We start from the raw sequence: 12,453 nt of genomic DNA, 5'->3' as shown, positions 1-12,453 counted from the left end.
ACCTAGGAAATTAGCATTTGATAAAGGAGCCTCGTGCAAAGCAGGAAGGGGAACCAAGAAGGAAGGTGGCTAGGAGCCCTTTTGCCTTCCATCAACAACAATGAAGAATCTGCCCATTTAGAGGAAAGAGACAAAAGGTGAAGCAGCCAAAGCTCTAAAATGCCTTTTTAGAGACCTTGGGAAAGGGATGAGAAGTTTTGACTTGGGAAAAGTCATCTAGGGTTGGTCAAACAAGATCTCCCATAAGAAGAAGGTTAGCTAAGGACTTTTAGGCAGCCAAACCTCAAAAGGGAAAATAATGAGAGAATGGGGAAAGGACCAGCCACCAATGTTATAGATATAACATTGGTCCTAGTAGCTAGAGCACAAAGGAAGGATCCATGGCATGGAAAAAACCTTAGAAGTGGCACTATAAAAGGAGCTAAAGCTCCAACCAAAAGGCATTCAGAAAAAGAAGCACCTGATACACTAGAAAAGATACAAAAGAGAGCTGTAAGCTTGAAACACAATAAAATGAGTGAGATATCATGAGGGATCTTATGGAAATATTAAATGATACAATTGGATTCAAAGGGATTTAAACCTCGCAAGTCTTGGAAGCCCATGAGAGCTATCTAAGTCTATGATTTTTGAACTTTATTGAACCTTGTGATATATCCCAGCTGAGTAGGACTCAATGTATTCAAATATTTAATATAATGAAATATAATCTCACTCTATTTTGAGGATCCCTAACGTTCCTTTTATTTGCACTCTCTTAGTCACTTTGCTATTCCTTAGTTATCCGCTTAACCAATAAATATATTTATGTTTATGTATATTTGTGTTGTAAAGCCTATGTTTTGTGCACAGAGTGACTTTTAAACGGCCCAACAAAGCCGTGGTGAGCCAAGCCCAATCCACCAATTATTTACACTATCCTTTGTAGGCCCAGGATCCTCTTAGATTATTGGGCTTGGGCCCTATCCAAAGAAGGAACCCATAGAGATCAAGCCTTTTGAATGTCCTAAATGAACCTTATAAATTGTATAGTCGATTGGAGATCACACCTTATAAAGTATAGGTTACTAATTTCTTTTTTACATCAAAAGTTATGAATAAATTTTTTTTAAAGGCCATAGGCCCACAACTCCAAAGTCCTTTTTTCTTTTTTCTTTTTTTCTTTTTTTTTTGGTAACTTAAAGGTTAAAATCAAATATTTTTAGTTTGTTGTTGTAGGCTTAATGCCCGTTTGGATTGATGGGGAAGGGAGGGTGAGGGGGAGTGGAGGGAAGTAAAGTAAAATCAGTTGAAAATATGCTAATTTTGAGTCAATTCTACTCTATTATGCTCTATTGACACTCCATCCCCCTCAGTCCAAATAGACCATAAAAAGACTTAATAAAATATTCCACCCCATTTCTATCTTTTCCTCTAAAATATATACATATATATATATATATATATATATACTATTAGTGACCTTAGAAGGGATGGAACTCAAGGAACTGTACGCTAAATATTCAAGCCCAAGGTCACAACTGTTTCACTTAGGAATGGCAACGGGCTGGGTTCGGGTCGAGTTTTTTCATACTTGAACCCAACCTGCGGGTCTGTCCTGGAAACCCGAACCCAGCTCGTTTATTAAACAAATTTTTTTCTTAACCCCAAACCCAGCCAGTCAGGCCCCGCAAGCCATGCCACAATTTGGGCCTAAACAGTGGCCTAATCCCCCCCCCCCCAAAAAAAAATTGCTTAAAGCCCATACTGTGGCCCAAAAATTTAAAAAAAAAAAATGTTTGCCCTGATTCATTATTTTTAAGAATGTGTTTGCCCAGATTCAAGCCTTGAATCTGGGCAAACATAATTTTTTTTAAAATTTTTTTTTTATACTAGCAGAAGTATACTTAGGTAGAGAAAATCAAAGAAATCAAAGACTGGAATACACACATACAAAAATTGTTGAAAAATAATAAAGATTTGACAATCAGTAGAGAAAATCAAAGATTGAAATTGAAAAATTGAAAAATAAAGAGAACCACCAGGAAATCATGGATGAACAATGACCAAAGATTTATGATTCTCCCTTTCAAAATCACAAAAACAAACACAAATCCTAACACAAACACAAACCCAGAATTTTCAAATTTATAATTTTCCCATTCAAAATCACAAACACAAACACAAATTTTGATTTATGATTTTCCTTTCAAAATCACAAACACAAACACAAATCCTAACACAATCACAGACAACTCACATGATTGAGATGAAATGAACCTAGGAAAAAAAAAAAAAAAAAAGATAGAGAATGAGGTGGTCCGATGGAGACACATGGAGGAAGCGAGGTGGCTGGAGGTGCAAGTGATGGCCAGCGGTGAAGGGCTTCAGACTAATTAGGCCGGCGGTGATAGATCAAAGGTTGGGGGTGAGTGAGAGGGAGTGACCAAGTGAGAGTGGGAGAGGAGAAAAAAGAGTGCAGGCGGCTCAGAGTGATTGTGTGAAATGGGAATATGGGATTAGGGTGTTTTTTTTTTTTTTTTAACTTATATATATATATATATATGGGTATTTTAGTATTTTTAACTTATATATATAAACGGGTTAGGTTTGGGTCCGAGTTCAGGCCAAGTTTTTACAAAATCTCGAACCCGACCCAGACCCGCTTCGGGGTTTTTTTTTTTTAAACCTGTACCCAACCCTATAATTTATCGAGTTAGGTAAAATTTGATCTATTAGGGTCGGGCCGGGTATCTGCGGGTTGGACATAAATTACAATCCCTAGTTTCACTCTAATCCTTCCCAAGGAGTTCAGTAAGTGTGAGTAGACTGAGTAGTTGCATTGCCATCGTGGGGAAGGTAAAGGAGTTCTGGGTAAGGATTTCAGAATGCTTGAATCCAAATCCAAGGGTGACACAAGTAAATTACTATTTTTGCATTTATATACAAGATTCTAAGTGAAAAAAAAAAAAAAAAAGATTGTTATTTTATTAATAAATGACCTTTACGCATTTTACCTATCTAAAGTATTTATTAAAGTCCATTTTAAGACACTCGGATGATGGGTTTAATGGATAGAAAGGATGTCCCGCAAACCCAAAAATCCAAATTCCAACCACAACATCAATTCCTAAGGTTTCTGCTTTCTAGTGTGTCTTGACAATTCTTTAGTGAATAAAATAGTATTGCCAAAGACTACGACTCAATTCCTTTTATATATAATAGACAAAAACTATTTTGTATATATATATATATATATATTTCACCAAGATTAAGATGCAAACCAAGGTGTAAAGTTCTTTAAATGTTGTCTTATTAGTGTTACTTATAGCATTTCCTAACTGGCGATTCTTTAGTAAATAAAATAGTCTTGCCAAAGACTATGATTCAATTCCTTTTATATATAGACAAAAACTTTTTACCTGTAGTATATTTCACCAAGATTAAGATGTGAATGAAGCTGTAAAGTTCTTTAAACGTTGTCTTATTAGTGTTACTTATTGCATTTCCTAATCACTAAACCGACTATTCTTTAGTAAATAAAATAGTCTTGCCAAAGACTACGCTTCAATTCCTTTTATATATATACAAAAACTTTTTTACATGTAGTATATTTCACCAAGATTAAGATGCAAAATAAATTGTAAAGTTGTTTAAACTTCGTCTTATTAGTGTTACTTATTGCATTTCCTAATCACTAAACCAATGATTCTTTAGTAAATAAAATAGTCTTGGCAAATACTACGACTCAATTCCTTTTATATATATACAAAAACTTCTTTGCATTTAGTATATTTCACCAAGATTAAGATGCTAATCAAGTTGTAAAGTTCTTTAAACATTGTCTTATTAGTATTACTTATAGCATTTCCTAATCACTAAACCAGTGAATCTTTAGTAAATAAAATAGTCTTGCCAAGGACTATGACTCAATTCCTTTTATATATATATATATATACAAGAACTTTTTTACATGTAGTATTTTTCACCAAGATTAAGATGCGAATTAAGTTGTAAAGTTCTTTAAATGTTGTCTTATAAGTGTTACTTATTGCATTTCCTAATCACTAAACCGATGATTCTTTACTAAGAGTCTATTTGAATACAGCTAAAAACTAAAAACTAAAAACTGAAAATTAAAAAGCACTGTAGCAAATAATTTTTAAATGTGTAAATAGTACCATGGGACTAATTTTTAATGAAAAAGTTGCTGAAAAGTGAAATTTGTGGATCCATGAACAGTAAAATTTGTGGAAAAAGTCAAATATTACGGCTACTGTTCATAAACAGTAGCTGTAACAATAATGAACAGTAAAAAAATTGACTGAAACACTTGAAAAAAACAAAAAGCTAAAATGCAAATGTGCATTTCAGCTATTTCAGCCCAATCCAAACGGGCACTAAATAAAATAGACTTGCCAAAGACTACGACTCAATTCCTTATATATATATATATATATACACACACAAAAACTTTCTCTGCATATAGTATATTTCACCAAGATTATGATGCGAATCAAGGTGTAAAGTTCTCTAAACGTTGTCTTATTAGTATTAATTATAGCATTCCCTAATCACTAAACCGGCGAATCTTTAGTAAATAAAATGGTCTTGCCAAAGACTATAACTCAATTCCTTTTACATATATATACAAGAACTTTTTTACATGTAGTATATTTTACAAAGATTAAGATGCGGATTAAGTTGTAAAGTTCTTTAAACATTGTCTTATTAGTGTTATTGTATTTCCTAATCACTAAACCGGCAATTTTTTACTAAATAAAATAGACTTGCCGAAGACTATGACTCAATTCCTTTTATATATATATATATATATATATACAAGAACTTTTTGTTTTTTTTTTGCATATAATATATTTCACAAAGATTAAGATGTGAATAAATAGACTTGCCGAAGACTATGACTCAATTCCTTTTATATATATATATATATATATATACAAGAACTTTTTGTTTTTTTTTTGCATATAATATATTTCACAAAGATTAAGATGTGAATCAAGGTGTAAAGTTCTTTGTCTTATTAGTGTTGCTTATAGCATTTTCTAATCACTAAAGCGTGTTCTTGGTCTAAAAAAAAAGAGGAAAAAAAGAACCGTGTTCTTGGAACATTCTAATTCCTTTCCCAAACGAGGTTCACAATTCACATGCTCATTTGTTCATATGTCTTAGTCGGTCGAGTAAAAGGAGCCGTCATTTTCCGAAACAAGCTCGGTACCAGCCGCCATCGTATTCGTTTTGGGCTCTTAGCAGATGGTTTTTCCATTAATGGTATTGGGTTAGGGTCGTAGGGACACTACTCGTGACTAAACCAATAAGGAACACGTGCCTCCTTAAAAGGCATGTTCCTTTACTCCTTGGCCGCCACTTATACAATCCCTTAACATGGCGCAACCAGCGTCACACGCAGCATAATTTACGAAGTTAATTACTTCTACCTTCCTCCCAAAAAAAAAAAAATTTCTATCAATTTAAGGGTGAAAATGATAAACATAAATAAATAGTTAAGTATTCGATGATATAGTTATGGAAAGGGTTTTTATGTAACCTGAATTGCAGGAATTTTTATATAACCTTACTGTGTAGCTGTTAAAAAAAATCTTTTACGTGTATTTATAATCATATGATGCTTTTAATAAGTCATATGACCTACTCAAATAATACATTTAGATGATATTTTTAACTATCTTATAATGGGTTGCAGAAAAATTCTTACAATGCAGGTTCTATAAAAACCTTGCTCTATAATTATTTCTATTAGAGCATTCATATCCGTTTACAGGTTGCATAAATACCTATTTTACATTTTAAAAAACTATTTTAACTATTTTACCAACTTATTTAACAATATATCTAACATCCAATTTCTTATTTTTACATACAACATTATAAAATAATAGAAAGAGAGAGAGAAGGGAGAGAGAGTAGAGAATAAAAATGAATATAAAATAAATACAAACTCACTTTTACAATTGCTATAAATACAGATTTAAAGCATTCACAATTGCTTTTTTTTTTTCTTTTTTTTTTTTTTTGCAATACACACCTGGATAAATAATAATTATTATTATTATTTTGGCGATACACACTTGGATAAAGCTCAATTTGAATGTGTGTAGCTAAAATAGCCATTTGGGGCTCATTGCTAATGCTATTATAAGTCCCATTATAATCTTGTACTTTTCTCTTAGGCTTCGCATATAATCCTTGTATTAACCATAAAAACAAAGAAATTAGGCTCAAAGCTCTCTTTATTCAAATCAAATGTGGCTAATGCTGTTATAAGTCCCATTATAATCTTGTACTTTTCTCTTAGTCTTCGCATATAATCCTTGTATTAACCATAAAAAAACAAAGCAATTAGGCTCAAAGCTCACTTTATTCAAATCAAATGTGGCCCAATCTCTGCGGGCCTAGCCGCCTATTTATTAACGAGGATTAAGACTGCTCAGTGTCTTTACTTTACTTTTAGCTAAACCCAATTTTAAAGCGGAACAATTATGGAGGGCGGTAAGAGCAAATGGTTTTTAAGTGTGGTAATCTAACTAAGAAACTTGTCCTCTCCCTTTAAAATACATACAACTTGTCTTTACCAGATACTACCATTGTATAGCTAAAACTCCTTTTGGGATTTCCTTTTTCGTCACTTCGGATTTCACTTTACACGCTTAGATAAGATAATGGATTTGAGCTCCATACAAAATTTTTTTTACAATTTTTATCACCTTTCAACTTTTTAAATTTTTTTCCTTCTAAGAAATAGTTTCAATGGCGTCATTTTGATAATTATTCTTTTTATTATCCAATCAAGGGAATCATTAGTTTTTTGTGTAGACGAGACATCAGTTAATTTAGTTGTAATTAGCATATAATTAGAGTATTACTAAAATAAAGAGAGATCTATGTAAATGTGATGATACTCAGGATAAATTACCGATTTTTCTAAAAGTTTAAATTATTAGGATATGATAAATTTAATCATTTAATCAATACTTTTATCATTCCCCCTTATATGCAGATTGAAACTACCTTTTAATAGATGAGACCTAACATGTGAAAATTTAATAGGAAGATTTCTTGCATATTATGTTAAATTACTAATTATCTTAAAAATTTTAATTATTAAAATATAATAAATGTAAACATTTAACCAATACTTATAACCGCCCCAATTATAATTTGTTTTCTTAATAAGTTATGACAAATTTTTTTTAATCTTTAATATTGCTGCCAAAGTTACATTAATAACCTTAATATTAGTAGTGTTTCTTCACACACCATATTCTACATAATTTCACACACGCACCTAAAATTTTTATGGATTTAAAAATCGTATATTCAAGTCATACCATACACATTTTAAGAAGGTTGTCATAGCAAAAAAAAAAAAAATTAAGAAGGTAGTGCACTAGCTAGTATTTTTTCTAATATTAATATCCAAAAACAATTATGTTTTGAAGAAAAGACAAAATCGAGGATAATTCTTACGTTTAAATCATAAACGCTAGCATCCAAATTCCAGTTCCTCCTCCAACATGGAAATATCTTTTTCCAAGAATATCATTTCCCAAATATATCATAGATACAATTTTTACTTCAACCATAAAATTCGAAAAACAAAAAAAAACAAAAAACACGATAACCCTCAATGGCTACAACATAGATACAACCTTGAATCGAACACAAAACAAGTGAAACGTAGCACCAGCAATCCAAGTGTAAAACTGAGACCACCCTTGCTAATCAACTTCACTATTATACGTATAACCTTTACTTTTACAACACCCTCTTTTTTCAACACTAGCTGATCAGATCAAATCGATCAAACCGTGTAAACAACAAAGTCTCCATCAATGGCCTCAGTGGGAGAGAAAGCCAAGAACATGAGAGCAGCCATGAGCCCAACAGGAAACAACAAGAACATCAACGGTGGAGGTGGCAGCGGTGGCAGCATCGGAGGCAGAACCACCATAGAAGCCGCCAGAGCCGCCAAAACCAGAACTGAACCTAAGCTGAAAAACCGAACCATACTAATATTCCTCTTCTTGATGATGATGATGATCTTATTCTTCTTATCAAACACTTGGGCACTACAAACATGTCCTTTTTTCTTCACCACTGATGATAATGTTACTATTATCTAACACTCAAAACAAAAGAAAGAAACCAAAACTAAAATGGAGGCCTTTGTCTACTTTAAGCTAAGGGATAAAAGGTTGTGCCTTTTGAGTTTTAATAAAGAGGTTGTTTTTGTTGGTTGTGTTGAGCGAGTGTGTATGTTTTTATATAGAGTTGCTAGTTGGGTTTGTGGGGATTGATGTGATGGGTGCGAGTTCATTGAGTGTGATGATGATGGGGTGAATTTTAGCCGATGGATTTTTGAGTGATGATTTGTGGGACCATATGATTATTGGGATTGTGAGAAAAATCTTGTTTTGGGTTATTGGTCCGAATCAGACAGAATCACAGCGCCAGATCCCAATAATATTCAGCAGATACGTTTCGGAACATCTACCGTAAAATTAATATAAAAAAAGAGAGGCTATCACTTAGGTATTTTAAATTGATTTAGTAATTAATCAGTGTGTTATGATTTAGTACTTTAGTGTGTTTGGGCATATTAAAAAGTCAACTTATTTTACTATTTATTTTATTTTTGCTACTATTTATAAGTTTTATTATACTTTTTTATACTATTTATAGGTTTTACTGTATTATTTCGGCTAATTTTTACCTTTCTCTATAGTACTTTCAGCAAAAAAATTTTAAGTTTTAGCAAAATAGGTAGACCTCAAATAAACCTTTAGAGTCTGTTTGGATAGAACTTATTTTGCTGAAACTGAAAACATTGTAGTAAAACAAATTTTAAATGTGTAAATAGTACTGTGGGACTCATTTTTAACGAAAAAGTTGCTGAAAATTGAAGTTTGTGGGTCTCGTAAACAATGCATAGACTCACTGATGTACTGAAAAGTAAAAAATTTCGGCTATTGTTCATGCACAGTGCATGAACAGTAGCCATTTCAGCTAAATTTTGTCTCTGAAATGCATGGAAAAAAGAAGAAGAAGAGCAAAACGTAACACAAAACGCAAATGCCATATAATTCATATCCAAACACATACTTAGTGAGATTTTTTTTAATAAAAAATTCTTGGATTATGTAAAATGTCACAATTTGTGTTACGTTGATATAACAGACTATAAATAATGGAGAAAAAATAATAAGTATATGTGAAAGTAATAGACAAACCATTATAGTCTAACCTCTAAAACAGTTGTAGCAAAAATTGTAATATTTTATATGATACTAGGGAGTGTGTTTAGATATCGCTTATTTGTTGAAAATTGAAAACTTATTACTAAAAATACTATAGTAAAATAATTTTTAAATATATAAATAGTACTATGAGACTCAAAAATGTATTGATAAACACATTTTTATGTTTTTGTCATGATCGTAAATAGTGTCATGGGACCCCTCCATAGCTGCTATCCAAACTCACGCTAGAACTATTCTTTTTTTTTTTTTCTTTTTTTTTTTCTTTTATTGGGTTTTTCTTTTTGTCTTTTCAGATGATGCTGTGGTAGCTAGTCATAAAGATGTCATCATATATGATAAATGGTTTAATTATTTTTTTAGAATCAATTGTTTAATTATTAATTCGTAAACATTAATTATAGTGTATAAGATAACATGTTCTTTTTTATCAATTGAGATGAGAGTTGTAAAGTTCCATCGTGTAAGTACTAATACAATTAACTTATATACTCCAAATCTTTTTCTGAACTTGCTTGGCATCTAATTACTGATTTATGATGATGATAGATTGCTCAAACTAATACACTTGGCATGAAAACTTCTATAATTCACTGATTACTACCATGTTATGCTTTTTTTTTGGAATTAATTCCATGTCAAGTTAGATATACTATGTTATTCTTTCTTTTTTAGAATTAATTCCATGTCAAGTTAGATATACTATGTTATTCAGTTAAAAGTAAGTTTATGGTACCTATTTCACATTCATAAAAAAAAAATGATACCTATTTCATAAAGCATTAATAATAAAATTATTCAAATTTTACTTCTCTTTCCTCCCCAGTCTACTTATCTTAATAAAATTTTCCTCCTCTGTGTACTTATCTTAATAAAATTTTCGTAACTTGAAAACTAAAGTTATATAAGCTTATTGAAATTTGTGACCTCCATTTATAAAGTGTGGTCCCTAACTAAATGTGCTACCTTCGAGTATTATTAATAAATAAATTATCTCACTAAAAATCTTGTGACATAGGTGGTAAGAAATTAAGAGAATCAATCATCCATATAACATAGCATAAGTAAAATTTGAATAAAGCTTATATGAATGAAACTAATTAATACTATGTTGTACCCGTATTTGGTGGATCTTGAACCTATTGTAAATGAGAACTCTTATAGAGTTTTTGGTTTTTTTTTTTTTTTTTTCTCAATCATTGTAGAAGCAAGGGAAGTTTTAGAATCCATTAGAGCCATAGTTTGGAATATCACATTATTTCTTTTCACTCGGTGTCTAGAGTTTATAATAAAGCTACACAAGTATATATTGGCAGCTGCTACTAAGGAAATTCAGGAACCCTCAATCTGGATTGAAAAATGCCCTGCTATAATCCTTCCCATTGTAGACTTTGAGTTACCTTAATGAACAGCTCTAGTTTTTTCTTCAAAAAAGTAGTAAAATAATAATTGAGATCATTCCACAATGATATAAAAATCAATTTTTAAATATAAAAATTAAGGGTAAAAAAAAAAAAAAAAAACCCTCAACCTTTCTATGAAGAATGATATTTAATTTGGTTTAAATTGCAAAGAGTTTGTTCTTTTCTTTTTTGGATAGATTTAACTGCAAAGGTTGGCCGAGCTCCACAAAAAGATATTCTTCTTATCAAACACTTGGGCACTACAAACATGTCCTTTTTTCTTCACCACTGATAATAATGTTACTATTATCTAACACTCAAAACAAAAGAAAGAAACCAAAACTAAAATGGAGGCCTTTGTCTACTTTAAGCTAAGGGATAAAAGGTTGTGCCTTTTGAGTTTTAATAAAGAGGTTGTTTTTGTTGGTTGTGTTGAGCGAGTGTGTATGTTTTTATATAGAGTTGCTAGTTGGGTTTGTGGGGATTGATGTGATGGGTGCGAGTTCATTGAGTGTGATGATGATGGGGTGATTTTTAGCCGCTGGATTTTTGAGTGATGATTTGTGGGACCATATGATTATTGGGATTGTGAGAAAAATCTTGTTTTGGGTTATTGGTCCGAATCAGACAGAATCACAGCGCCAGATCCCAATGATATTCAGCAGATACGTTTCGGAACATCTACCGCAAAATTAATATAAAAAAAGAGAGGCTATCACTTAGGTATTTTAAATTGATTTAGTAATTAATCAGTGTGTTTGGGTATATTAAAAAGTCAACTTATTTTACTATTTATTTTATTTTTGTTACTATTTATAAATTTTATTGTATTTTTTTTACTATTTATGAGTCTCATTGTACTATTTCAGTTAATTTTTACCTTTCTCTACAGTACTTTTAGCAAAAAATTTTCAGTTTTAGCAAAATAAATAGATCTCAAACAAACCTTTAGGGTCTGTTTGAATATAACTTATTTTGCTGAAACTGAAAATACTGTAGCAAAATAATTTTTAAATGTGTAAATAGTATTGTGTGACCCATTTTTAACGAAAAGGTTATTGAAAATTGAAGTTTGTGGGTCCTGTGAACAGTGCATGAACCCACTGACGTACTGATAAGTAAAAAATTTCGGCTACTCTTTATGCACAGTGCATGAATAGTAGCCGTTTCAGCTAAATTTTGTCACTGAAATGCGTCGAAAAAAAGAAGAAGAGCAAAACGCAACGCAAAACGCAAATGCCATCTAATTCATATCCAAACACATGCTTAGTGTGATTTTTTTTTTAATAAAAAATTCTCGGATTATGTAAAATTTCACAATTTGTGTCATGACGATATGACAGACTATAAATGATGGAGAAAAAATAGTAAGTATATGTGAAAGTAATAGACAAACCATTATAGTCTAACCTCTAAAATAGTTGTAGCAAAAATTGTAATATTTTATATGGTACTAGGGGTGTGTTTAGATATCGCTTATTTGTTGAAAACTTATTACTGAAAACACTATAGTAAAATAATTTTTAAATATGTTAATAGTACTATGAAACTAAAAAATTTATTGATATACACATTTTTATGTTTGTCATAATCATAAATAGTATCATGAGACCCATCCTTAGCTGCTATCCAAACTATCCAAACTCACGCTAGAACTATTCATTTTTTCTTTTTTCTTTTATTGGGTTTTTCTGTTTTGTCTTTTTTGATGGTGCAGTGGTAGCTAGTCATAAAGATGTCATCATATATGATAAATGGTTTAATTATTTTTT

The sequence above is a fragment of the Quercus suber genome, unplaced genomic scaffold, assembly GCF_002906115.3.
Source record: "Quercus suber isolate HL8 unplaced genomic scaffold, Cork oak 2.0 scaffold_315, whole genome shotgun sequence".
NCBI lineage: Eukaryota > Viridiplantae > Streptophyta > Magnoliopsida > Fagales > Fagaceae > Quercus > Quercus suber.
This window is presented reverse-complemented; position numbering follows the sequence as displayed.